Below are 13,406 nucleotides of genomic sequence, written 5' to 3'. Positions count from 1 at the left end.
CTGTAGTAATTCAAAGGGAAATAAATCGGTGAATAAAGAATAGTTTTGATCGTGTTCCTCAATCTATTTATCAAAGCCTCGTTATTCATAGCTTGATTGCCAGTGCGTGTTCCACTGCCGAATCAGATGCTACTCCACTCCCTGGGTTAATATTAGAGAACAATGTTTCCCTGTTCACAAAATGAATGCAATCTCGCTTAACACTGCGTGTGTCCGAGTGTGATGGGAGTGTTTTAAAAGCTTGATCAAGTAAATGACATTTTATGTAACATGTTTAACTGTACTTGCAATGCAATGATTCATGTGCTAGTCCACTAGAGTTTGTTTTGGTTGCCACAGTTACGACCGTGACACGGAAGTCTTAAACCTACTTCCGGAGCAACTTTGAACTGCGCACGCGCAGCGCATCGACGCTAATGTAAACAAACTCCACGGTGTTGCTAAGCTAACGAAACAGTTGTATTTACATTGAAGTCTATGCTAAAGCCACTAGCCTCAAAGGTTAGCCGTTAGCATTAATTTCCAGTCGTGTTGAATAGTGTCTTTTTGTCTTGGGCAACGCTGAAGTGATTTAACCCTCTTAAACACTTTCACCTCAACTAATACACTTGTTGGTCTCTTTCTCTCTCTTATTTCTCACTTTTCTTACGATACCATTTATTGGCATTTTACTAGAAAGGGAAATACTGACTTACAATTATTAATTGAGTCAAATTCAAATTTAATTGCAACATTAAATTTATTTGGAATCATTCAAATTTCCCTCTCAGATCATTTCATATGATCATAACTTCTAGTATTCTTTTTGGGCCTAATTATTTTAGGTACGAATAAGACTTGAACTTTGAAAGTTAAAACTTATTCTACCTAATTTATTTATTACCCATCTGAATATAATCTATTCAGACTTGTACTTATTTTATTGCGGTTTACCCCTCTTTCTTCCTGTTTTTGGTTATACACTTAGCCACTATTGTTTTATTTATAGATTTCCTCTATTTAATTTTTGCTTATTTTGCCCATTTATTACTTTTTAATTTTACTTTTCTTACCATTTCTTTCCTCTGTGTATCCTAGCTTGGGAACGACACACCTGAGCCCTAAAAGGAGACACTGTTATCCCTCACTACGAGTTCAAATAAATTAGCAAGACAACTCTCTTTCACTTAAAGTTTATTTTGTTTGATTAGTTGTGCAGAGCAACTAAAACAACGCTCTCCCCGTAGTTGAGATAACCGCTACTGAGACTTACCATCTCCGTCCTCTCTCTCCTTTCCTTTCCTCTTCACTTTTAACATTTGTAGGGACATGTAAGAACCATCAATCAATTCTAAGTGAATGAAATACGCAATCTTGTCAAAGAAGACGAATCACCCTTATGAATTTGATTGTAATCAACCTCTCCTTTGTTCTTCCTAACCTCCCTACATTTGGAAATGCAATCCAAGTTTTAGCATCTCATCCAACGCTGAGATCAAATTTAATAGAGATACGTGTTGAACAACTGTCGCCTTCGCAGCCTCCCTGATGAGCGGTCCAACTGTAAGGTGTACGGTGTCAATCCTGTCGGACTTAGGAAAGAGATATCAGCATTATTATTGTATTCTTTTGTCCAAAACAAGAGATTTAATAATATTGTTTATCTTTTTGATAACATTTAATTGGGAAAATTAATTTTCCTCATTTGAAAAACAGAAATTGTTGCTTGTCATTGAATTTGTTTTTCACCTCTTTGTCTCTTTTCCTCTTCCTCATTAGAGTGACAAAGTCTTCGCATCTCTAGTCTACTTAGACGCCCTGAGACCAACACAGTCATCACCACACTTCACTAGTGGTTCACAATCACTGATGCAACACTTAGTTGTCCCACCACAAATAGGCTTTTACTCCACACAGATCTGTGTCAGTCTCTCTTCTCCCCAGCGTGCCAACATGCCGCAGACTGCAGACCCCATCACCCATGGGGAAGATGTGAACACTTGGCTGAGAGGCATGACCGACAGCCTCACCACCCCCAAGACATTTGAACTGTTATTATTTTTAATAATAATCCTAATCCTGAGAAGATTCCTGACACAAGATTCAAGCCAGAACAACAACCACGAGGAGCTAGTCAAGATCCCCAGCACCCTAAGCTATGCCTTCACAACCCAGCTGAAACTGAGCGACAAGCACATCACCCACCTTCAAGAGGAGCTGACACGTTCTCAACGTCGCATAGACAAGCTGGAAGTGAAAGTTCAAGATCAACTCAAAGCACCCAACGAGAGGGAGCAGGAAACAACGGAACAAGTTAAGAAGCTCCAAGCAGCCCTGGCAGCAGCTCAGCTCAATCAGCAACATGCAACAGCTGCCCAGAGAGACCTGGTAAACAGACTCCAGTATGCCGAACAGCTACTAGAGAAAGCCAAGAACGACATCAGAGACAAGAATTCTGAAATCAGTGCTGTGGAAGACCACCTTGAAAGGTACAGAACTGAAATGGACAATCTGACCCAACAACTAGACGATACCAACGATGAGCTCTACATGGTCAGAAAAGAACTCCACTATGCTTACAAGCAGAAACAAGAGCCAAGGAAAGAGAAACATCTCTTAGCCTCATCACTGATGATCAGATCAGAGTCCCACGTCCAAGAACTGGAATATGACGAAAAAGAGCGACGGGCCACAACTCAAAACTTCACCTGCCTTCGCCACACAGCCCTTTCCTGCCAATGAAGGAAAACCTCCCGTCCAAGACCTGAGAGCTGCACACGGGATGACCATCAAAGACCTCAACAAGCTGTCTGAAAACATCAGCAGGTTCAACCCCAACTCCACAGAGGGCCACGACATCCAGGCTTACCTGCAAGATATTGAATTTCATCTGGAAATGACACCTCATGTGACTGACAGAGACAGGTTATACATCCTTAGAGCCACGTTCCAGTCCCGAGGTACAAAACTTCCTAGACAGACAGCCCAGTCAAACAAAGTCAAACTACCAGCGACTTCGTGAGGTCCTGATTTAAGAGTTTACAGACCCAGAGTCTGATGATGGACTGTTGACTGCCTTGGAAACCAAACAAGGTCGACAAGAGACTCCACAAGCTTACTACAACCGACTCCGACAAGCCTACTATGGTGCACACAACAAGCCTGACCTTGAAGAGGATGTGAACTTCAAAAGCCTCTTTCTAAAGAATCTGCACCCTGGAGTCAGCCACCATCTAGGCGCCATGGCCTGTCCACGCTCCATGACCATCCAACAGGTGCGTGACCTAACACAGAAGGCCTATAACAAGCAAAAAGATGGCCTCAAAGAAAGGTAACAAGACATCCACACTCTTGAAACTCTGTCAACAAAGACTCAAGCCTTGCATTGGGACGACACCCAGTGGCATCACAACACCAGAGTCTTCCATCAAGAGCACAGAGAATGTGACACCCATGTCCAAAACTGCTTTCAGCCCAACCGCTGGAAAAATCCATGGGACCAGCCACGCTTCTCAAGAAACCAAAAGGATAAGAACAACTGGAAACCTAACCAGACATCCAAAGGTAATCACCTGACTCATCCAAGAGCAACTCATGTGGGTAAGCGACAACGAAACCCACCTCAGCACCACTCAGACATGCTGAGTATTCACAAGAACATGAAAGCTTACCGTCAGAAGACATGGAACAAGTCATGAGACAACTGAAAGAGTTCCTTCAAGACCAGTTTCACACTTATGACCACAAAGTTGAGTCATGCTTGCTGTGACCAGCGACAGAACGGAAGGCCGGTGATCACCTGGTACACCACATCAGAGATGACAAGCACCTGTTCAACAACCACCTGGAACGAGCAAGTCTTTCACGGCCAACCGTTGATGAAAAATCTGAGGTACTAAAGAACATCACCTCAGTCTCCCAACGCTCACTAACAAACTGTCAAATGAATTCCAACTCCAAGAACCACATTCCTGTCTGTGCAACAGTGACCACCAGAGCACAGAAGATAAGAAAGTCTGCCACAGCCAGAAGGCATCACAAGAAGAGTGCAAACATAGGAGACAAAGTTTTGCAACCCAGCTTCACACAGCCATGCCAAACTACATCCGACTGTCTGCTAAAGAACTTCCTGCCTTGCTGGACTGACCCCCGTTAGACCATGGACACGCCCTCATCCAAGCCAAGGATGCAGAGAGCCAGTCTTCCATGACATACAAGCAAAAGGGGGAGACAACACAGACTGAAACAGATCTGACCACACATACACTACACCTTCAACACACACAGAGCATTACCTACACCCAGAGGTAACCACCATCTACTGATAACACATTCAACAAACATATTCTTCCCACAGGTAGAATGTCCCAAATTTTAGTGTAACAAAGTTACATATACCCTCCATGAAGAAACATGCAGCCATCCTCACAATAGGTTATAACATCTGACACTAAGTTAAGGTACATGACACACTAGCTGCACATGACATCCTAGCTCAACAGCAGTTGTAAGCCATGCTAGGAAAAGCCCACAGCAGCTTTGTTTTGTTTGTTTTGTTTTGTTCTTCTTTTACCTATCCATTCTCCTTCCCCTTTTTCCTGAGTAGGTGAAACACCTAGACACCCTGCAAGGGTCGAAGGTCTGATATTAGGATTGACTCACCACACCTAATATCCGCCAGCCACTCTAAAACTGAATGGAAGCCAGAGAGCTCCATGCACGATAGGTCAACTCATTTCATTGCAAATGATGTTACTGAGAAAATTAACGGTAAACGTTTAAATTAAGACAACCTAGAAGAACCAAACAAAGTTATGCACAAATTTGATTGGCGAATCAAAATACAACAACGATTTCCAAAATGATCTAAACTATCCTCAATGTACTAAACTACATTGACTAATTTGAACTTAACCACGTGTACCTAAATAACCTGATGCCTGCACCAGTACAGTAACTGTCATGGAGGTGTTGTCTTGTTGTTTGCTGTGTTTGTCTGCTTCTTCTGCCTTTGTTTCTCCAGCGATCGACGATGTCTTCAGCTAAACACCTCACCGATCGAAGTGGGGATATGTAGCGTGAACCAGACAAATTAAAGATTCGATCAGGAGCCTGGTTGAAACATGAGCCGAATTCCACAGAAAGGCAGGATGTTGTAAATCAACTCCTAGCACCACAGTCTGATAACCAACCAACTCTTTCAGAGAACAGCTTTTAACATTAACACCATTAGAACAATTATTGACAATTTCAGTTCGAAGAAGAGATTGTCTAATTTGGGGCAAGTAATCGAAGAGATGGACAGTCTGACCCTCACATGTAAAGCCATGAGAGTAAACAAGATCGTTGGATTGACTTACCCCCACCTAGCAGAACCAGACTGAAATTCCTAAGGAGACCTGTTAACCCCTCTGGTCTTCACAGGACATATCCTTACTCCCAAGAATGGCACAGAGAATGCCTTCCAATGCATATATGCACCAAACTGAACTCAAAAAAGACTTCTAAATGGATATCAGTCCATTGCTCAACTCCATATCATACATGAACCCACACATTTGATTATAATGTTTCTAATCACTTATTGTGTATGTCTTTTTAAATAACTCTTGAATAGCTTAAGGGATCATATTCATGTTTAGTATGTGTGTGTTCGAATCTTCTTGCTTGAAACGTTTTTTGACCATCAGTTATTTGTCAAATGTATCATATTCTTGTTATAGAATCATGTCCAAATTATACCCTGCAAGAGCGGGGAAAATTCGGACCTCGTGCTTAATAAGAGATAACATATGATTTATGAATGGGTGGGACAAACAATGCAACACCCTGAGAAAAGACAATATCTAATTGGTCAAGACAACATTTGAGGTGTGGCCAAAATGCCAGTTTTAAATACTCAGGACACCATCAAATTTTGCTTTTAGCTTTTAGCTCTCGTTTAGCTTTTGCTATCAGTCATGCTGGCTTTTAGCCTGCTTTTAGCTTTGCTTGTAGTTTAAGCTTTTAGTCATGCTTTGTCATCACTTTTAGTGTTCTTCGAGCGCCGTTCCAGCGTGCTTCGGCCTGCACGCCTGCTGCTACTTAGCCACGATGAGAAGAAACACCACCTAGTCTCGTCAAACTTTACTAATATTCTTTTACTTTAGTTTATTTTCTTTTCCGTTTGAGAGTTCGTGTTCTGAGTTAAGTTTTGAACGCCGCGTCTCCGAGTCTGACCTCGCGTGCCCGTCTGAAACTACAACCAGCCCACAACTCTGCATCTTCAGCCAACGCCCAACCACGGGCTTCCCAAGACGTCACTTCAAATGACTACTGAACTTCCAGCCAATCAGCAACTTCGGGAAACCCCCTTTTCAGCAACAACAAAGGGAACCCCGTTAAACAGTCAACGCAAGTAACCTCCAGACTCACATCTGTACTGGTGTTATCTAATATAATTTTAACCTCATTGAGGAACTCAGTGCGAGGGTTAATTAAGTGATTAATGGTTGTTCATGTCTATGCAATTTCACGTATTGCTGTAAACTTGAGATTTCACATTTTCATCCTCTTAAACTCATTCTTTCCTACCTTTCTATCCTCCTGCAACTTGTGTGAATGTGTGTGCGTGTGCTTATGTGTTAGATTAGTTTATATGTCTTAGATTTATCTAATAAAGCCTTATTCATATTGAAAAGAGAAGTATCTTGTGTTTTGTGCTTACAAGTTAATGTATTAAACTGCCGATCTTGTTACTGTGCTAATTAATAGTATTTTCACTATACTTTGGATATTAATATCCAGCGCAGATTTGATGTTATACGGCTCGTTCAATGAATCGCTGGCCGTTTCAGTGATCAGCCGTGAAACAGTGATTCTGTTCAAATTCCTTTTAAAATCTTAAATGATTCCCTTTGAGCTAAATTGACCTGTTTCCCTTACATAATCCAGAATGTTATGAACAGTGATCAGATGAATTGCATAGTCCTTCTTTGCCATGAAAATTAACTTAATCCCAAAAAAACCTTTCCACTGCATTTCATTGCTGTCATTAAAGGACCTGCTGAGATCATTTCAGTAATCATCTTGTTAACTCAGGTGAGAATGTTGACGAGCACAAGGCTGGAGATGATTATGTCAGGCTGATTGGGTTAGAATGGCAGACTTGACATGTTAAAAGGAGGGTGATCCATTGTTCTTCCATTGTTAACCATGGTGACCTGCAAAGAAACGCGTGCAGCCATCATTGCATTGCATAAAAATGGCTTCACAGGCAAGGATATTGTGGCTACTAAGATTGCATTTAAATCAAAAATTTATAGGTTCATCAAGAACTTCAAGGAATGAGGACTGGGGCAAAGTCATATTCTCCGATGAAGCCCCTTTCCGATTGTTTGGGGCATCTGGAAAAAGGCTTGTCCGGAGAAGAAAAGGTGAGCGCTACCATCAGTCCTGTGTCATGCCAACAGTAAAGCATCCTGACATCATTCATGTATGGGGTTGCTTCTCATCCAAGGGAGTGGGCTCACTCACAATTCTGCCCAAAAACACAGCCATGAATAAAGAATGGTACCAAAACACACCCTCCAACAGCAACTTCTTCCAACAACAGTTTGGTGAAGAACAACGCATTTTCCAGCACGATGGAGCACCGTGCCATAAGGCAAAAGTGATAACTAAGTGGCTCGGGACCAGAATGTTGAAATTTTGGGTCCATGGCCTGGAAACTCCCCAGATCTTAATCCCATTGAGAACTTGTGGTCAATCCTCAAGAGGCAGGTGGACAAACAAAAACCCACTAATTCTGACAAACTCCAAGAAGTTATTATGAAAGAATGGGTTGCTATCAGTCAGGATTTGGCCCAGAAGTTGATTGAGAGCATGCCCAGTCGAATTGCAGAGGTCCTGAAAAAGAAGGGCCAACACTGCAAATACTTACTCTTTGCATAAATGTCATGTAATTGTCGATAAAAGCCTTTGAAACGTATGAAGTGCTTGTAATTATATTTCAGTACATCACAGACACAACTGAAACAAAGATCTAAAAGCAGTTTAGCAGCAAACTTTTTGAAAACTAATATTTATGTAATTCTCAAAACTTTTGGCCACGACTGTACATTATATTTACTAGGGGTGGGACGGTTCACTGAAAAAATCGAACTGTTCGGTTCTCCACACACGGTTCGGCACGCGCTGGAAACACTGTCCAACTTAAATCTGACAAAGCATCTGTAATATGGTTTACTATAACACGTAAAACAAACAGGGTTCAGTTAATATGTTTCTGTTGATGGATGAACATTCTGGCTTCTCAGACATTACAACAACAGCGATGGGGGGGGGGGGGGGAGAACCCGTGGCCAAACCATTCACTCTTGTTCAATACGAACACTGGATCAGTGCATTCTTTTAAAGTGACAGTCTTTATATTAATCGAAGAGCAACAACAAAGAAATCACTCACTGCTCTTGATTGAAAAGCTTTTGTAACTTTAATAAAGATTTATTTTTAATTTGTAGTCCAAAATGCAATGCTGTTTTACATTTTATTACTTTATTCAATTTATGTACCTAAAAACTATGCTATACCTACCTAAAAAAAAAAACCCTGAAAGTCAGTTTATTTTATTTGTAGCTTTACTCTATTGTATTTATTTGTGCTGTTGCTTGTAGTTAGAATATTCTTAATAATATGATAAAATATATATTTTTTGAAAGTATCGTTTTTCCATAAACATAGCACATACAACGGTAGGGAAACAGTGACTCTAATTCTGCTGTGATTTTACAGTAAATTACTGGCTACTAATTGCATTACTTTCACAGTAATTTACAGTAAGAAATTTAATGTAAATTACAGTAAAATGACAGTTGTGTACAGTCATTTCACAGTTATTGATATCACATCATTACTGTAATTTCACAGTGCATAACTGTATAAATATAGTTATCAGCTGTAACTTGAACAGTAATTTATTGTGTTTCAGCTGTAAAAGTAATGCAATTAGTAGCCAGTAATTAACTGTAAACTTACAATTTAATACAGTATTGCAATATGACATAAAAGTAGTAAAAAAAAGATTAAACAACAGTTTCCACAATTGATTTTATTTTCAATAAAATTGATACAACAATATCATAACAAACGTTGCAAGAGTCATTGCATAACAGCGGGCAAGAGTCGGCAACGGGCAAGAGTTGGCAACGAGATGGCATTCCAAAAAACACAGCTAGAGGTAAATACCAAAACAATAGGTAGAAGTGAAGGTCTTGACCAGAAGGGCAGTCCAACATATTCAGTGGCGATATGGCAAGTAAAAACGGAGAGAGCCAACAATGACCAGAGCAAATGAAAAAAGTAATACCATTAAAACAAATAACATGGTAACCTAAGCCCCAACACACAGGTTTCATGCGAGTACATACTTAAAGGAGAACTCCGGTCAATTTTAACATTGAGCTCATTTTTTTGTAAATTTGGAGTGCTGTCAGTACAGAGAACAACGACAAAAATCGGTGTTGCCTACACTTGTTATCCTCTTTTTAAAATTTGCACCCTGTTGACTTCAATGGGGCAATATTTTAAACCTGCTTTTACCCTCTTAACATCCTTGATGTGTCATTACAAGTGCACAGCCAATGTGAGTGAATTTTTTTAGAGTTAACACGGGTGAATCTGACTGCAGTAGATGTGAAAAATATGAATAAAAATGAAGTTAATTCGGCCAGCGCTCATACCTGTATTTACATCCTGTTTTTGGTTGAAGTCCAAAGTAGTTGATTGTCGAGTTCACGCGCGTGATCATAGGTAACTAAACATATACTAAACAAAAACTTCATTTTTATTCATATTTTTCACATCTACTGCAATCAGATTCACTTGTGTTCACTCTGAAGGAATCACTCACATTGGCTGTGCACTTGTAATGACACATCAAGGATGTTAAGAGGCTAAAAGCAGGTTTAAACATTGCCCCATTGAAGTCAACAGGGTGCAAATTTTAAAAAGAGGATAACAAGTGTAGGCAACACCGATTTTTGTTGTTGTTCTCTGTATTGACAGCACTCCAAATTTACAAAAAAATGAGCTCAATGTTAAAATTGACCGGAGTTCTCCTTTAACACAAAATCTGATCATGTTGCCATCCATTCAAAATCCACAAGTTTGCGCAGCAGAGAACAAACTTGCTGATTGATGCCTCCCTGCTTCTTCTTGGATTTAGATCCTGTATCAGGGTTGATGCCCAGGAAGCACCTAAGACCACAAAAAACAAACAAAAAAAACATTTCAAAGTCTGAGAGATTCCCTATTTTTGTTATATATTTGAAAATACAGTCTAACATTAGAATATATTTTACACTGATTATTTTTCAATAATCCATTTAGTTTTTCTAATTTGCTATTTGCTGACCACAACAGCACATGCAAAACACCTTAGGGTAAAGAGGTGCTCATTCCTGTAGCTGGATATCTACCTTTTGTTGGATCAGCCTGAACTCTGCAGGAAGGTAGATATCCAGAAACAGGAATGAGTACCTCTTACCCAAGGTGTTTTAAAAACAGTCTTAATTTTATGGACGGAAAGACAGGAGTCATGATATACAGTGAAATGGGATTATTAAACTTCAAAAAGTGACAGTTTAAAGACATGCAATTGCACGTTTGAAAGTGAAAACTGTTGCACATCCACCAGGTTTGAGTTCATTCATGACTCGTGGTTTCAGAGCAGTTTGTAATAATGTGCAGTACTCAAAGAAATGGTTAACTTAAAAATTAAAATTTGCTGATAATTTATATTTGTATTTTGGATTGTCATTCAATCATTGGATGCTCCATTCACTTTAGCCTGAAATGAAACCCTAAAAATAATAAATTCTATTCTGATGAAGATATAAACTATAAACTATAAATTATCAGCAAATTAAATTTTTTTGGGTGAACTGTTCCTTTAATAAGCACTGTTTACATTGTTTATAATATGCTGTTGATGAATTGAATGAATCGCAAATAATCTCTCAGAAATATATTTTCGTTGCACGTGCGCCGTCTTTGAACTTGAATTGAAGTTCACAGGAATTATTAAAAATTGATGACAGTTTTTCCAGATATCCTAGCTATACGAAGATCGACGGGGAGAATTAACACATTCTTAAAACACAAATAATATAAGTACAAAGACGGAATTAGTCCATTTTACCTATGAAGTGCAACCGAACGTTAACATTAAAGTTAAAGAATCTCTCAAAAATGAGATGTTCGATGCGCGCGTCGTCTTTGAATTAAAGTTCACAGGACTTATTCAAAATTGATGATGACACTGCATTTTTTCCAGATATCCTATACGAAGATCGACCGGGAAAAATAAACACATTCTTAAAACACAAATAATAAAAGTACAAAGATGGATTAGTCTATTTTACCTATGAAGTGCAACCGAAGTAAAGTTACAGTCAAGAATCTCTCAAAAATGATCTTTTCGTGGCATGTGCGTTGTCTTTGAATTGAAATTCACAGGAATTAGGTATAGCTATTCAAAATGGATGATGACACACTTTTTTTTCACTCAGATACGAAAGTCTACATGAAAGAATACAATTTTAAAATGCAAATAATAAAAGTACAACGACAGAAATAGTACATTTTACCTCTGAAGCAATAACTGAAGTAAAGATAAAGTCAACACGGAAAATAATATCTCAGCAGAACTTCTCGTGTGCGTCGTCTTCTAAGTTCACAGTGATAATGCAAAATGGATGACCGTGTCGAGCTACCCTGGGACATCCCGCCCATTCTTCAAGTTCAAACTTTGTAAAGTTAGCCATGCACTAGAGACTAGCCTATTTTTTCTTTCACCAAAAAAAGTTGTTCAAGATTATTCACCTCTCTCCAAAGACTTAATAAATTTTGATTACGTTCACTTAAAATAATTGCACAAAACATAGGATCATTAAAAAAAAAATTGCAAGCCGTCCTTTAACAAAACTTGGTAATAAAAACATAATTCATCATAAACAACTGCTGTAAAGCACTTTTCTAAGTTTTTAAGGTCATTTTTTTCGGCTGCTTTCATGCCAATGTCAGGGATTTTCAACCACCACTATGAAACGCTAACTTGCTAGATAGCCAGATCTCTAACATCGCATAAATAACTGCTTAGATCCATTTTTGTTTTAACTATATGCACTTTTTATTTACCTCGTCACTTACCTTTATACATCAGATAGCATCGTCAGTGCCAAGAGAATATTCCTGCGTCCTGTCGTGTCGTCGTGAGCTGGATCAAAGAGAGGATATTATGTCAGACTTATTAAAGTACGGAATTTTCGCTGTTGGAACGTTATGAAATAATTTCAAATAGGTTAAACGATTACATTACTATTTTTTTGGAAGAAGAATATTTTCTTTTTTTTGAAGAGAGAGCATACTTACATGTAAAGTAGCCAGACTGAAGATGGCGCCTTCGTTCTCAGCTGAATAGGTATTTTTACAGTAATTTGCTGTCATATCACAGCAGATAGTTAATAGTCAGTGAGCGAATCTGCATTACTGTGATATTACAGTAAAACTATAAAAACAGTATTTTACTGTAAAAAAACACAGTTAAATATTGTAAAAGTCTGGAAATATTTTAGTGTGTGAAACAAACCTAACCGTGAAAAAGTTGAACTGTTCCACCCCTTATATTTACGTTATCATTTGGCAGACAGACGCTTTCATCTAAAGAGCATCTTTATGACAAACTAGCACACTGTTTTACATATGGGGACACAGTATTTTTTTAGTGCCAAATTTGACCAGAAATTTTTATTTTCCATTTCTAGCCAACAATATGTAGTCTAGTCTAGTCTACAATGTTTATTTATTTATTTTGAAGGTGACGAAGGAAGCAACAGTAGCACTAGTGCTCCAAGTGCTCCTGCTGTTAAACAAAAGGGGGTGGACAGTTCAGCTTTTGAGTCAGAGCAGGAACCTTTCGGTAAAGGTTAAGCTATAAGCAAAACTAAACATGCTGGCTATACTCTTAGAACAATATGTGCTTTTATGATTTATAAGATCACCAGTAGTAGGACTGTGATCATGGGGACATACAATTGATGGCCGCACAATTAATATAGATTATTGAAAGTGCTTATTTCATATAGCAGAGAAACTAGATTTTGTAAAATGAGAGAGAGAGAGGGATTCAGGGAAAGATGATATAGATGGTGTATTCCTAGTGAGTTTTTGAGGGTTTATTTATTTATCCATTCATATTATGTATGGTAGTCTACATGTTACATCAACTAACAGGGTTAGCCTACAAGTTTAGCAGTCTGGTGGACACATGAATTGGGTGGTGGTGACTGCACCAACAGAGGTGGCCTGGGGTGGAGTCAAATTCCCGGCCTGATTTATTGTCCCAGTCCGCCACTGATGGAGAGGATAACATGAAATTAAGAGTAAAA

The 13,406-nt window shown here is 39.0% G+C and overlaps 1 long non-coding RNA gene across 1 annotated transcript; it reads right to left on the bottom strand.

Moving 5' to 3' along the window:
• Positions 1-9,020: 9,020 nt before the first annotated feature.
• LOC122148570 lies at positions 9,021-12,565 on the bottom strand. The gene is made up of 3 exons (XR_006162457.1): positions 12,391-12,565; positions 12,169-12,235; positions 9,021-10,215 (listed from the first exon to the last, which is right to left on the bottom strand). It is a non-coding gene; the product is annotated as an uncharacterized LOC122148570 (long non-coding RNA).
• Between the last annotated feature and the right edge of the window lie 841 nt (positions 12,566-13,406).

Source organism: Cyprinus carpio, chromosome A18, assembly GCF_018340385.1.
Source record: "Cyprinus carpio isolate SPL01 chromosome A18, ASM1834038v1, whole genome shotgun sequence".
In the NCBI taxonomy this organism is placed as follows: domain Eukaryota; kingdom Metazoa; phylum Chordata; class Actinopteri; order Cypriniformes; family Cyprinidae; genus Cyprinus; species Cyprinus carpio.
Note: the sequence above shows the minus strand (reverse complement) of the source record. Positions and strands in the feature narration are given on the sequence as shown.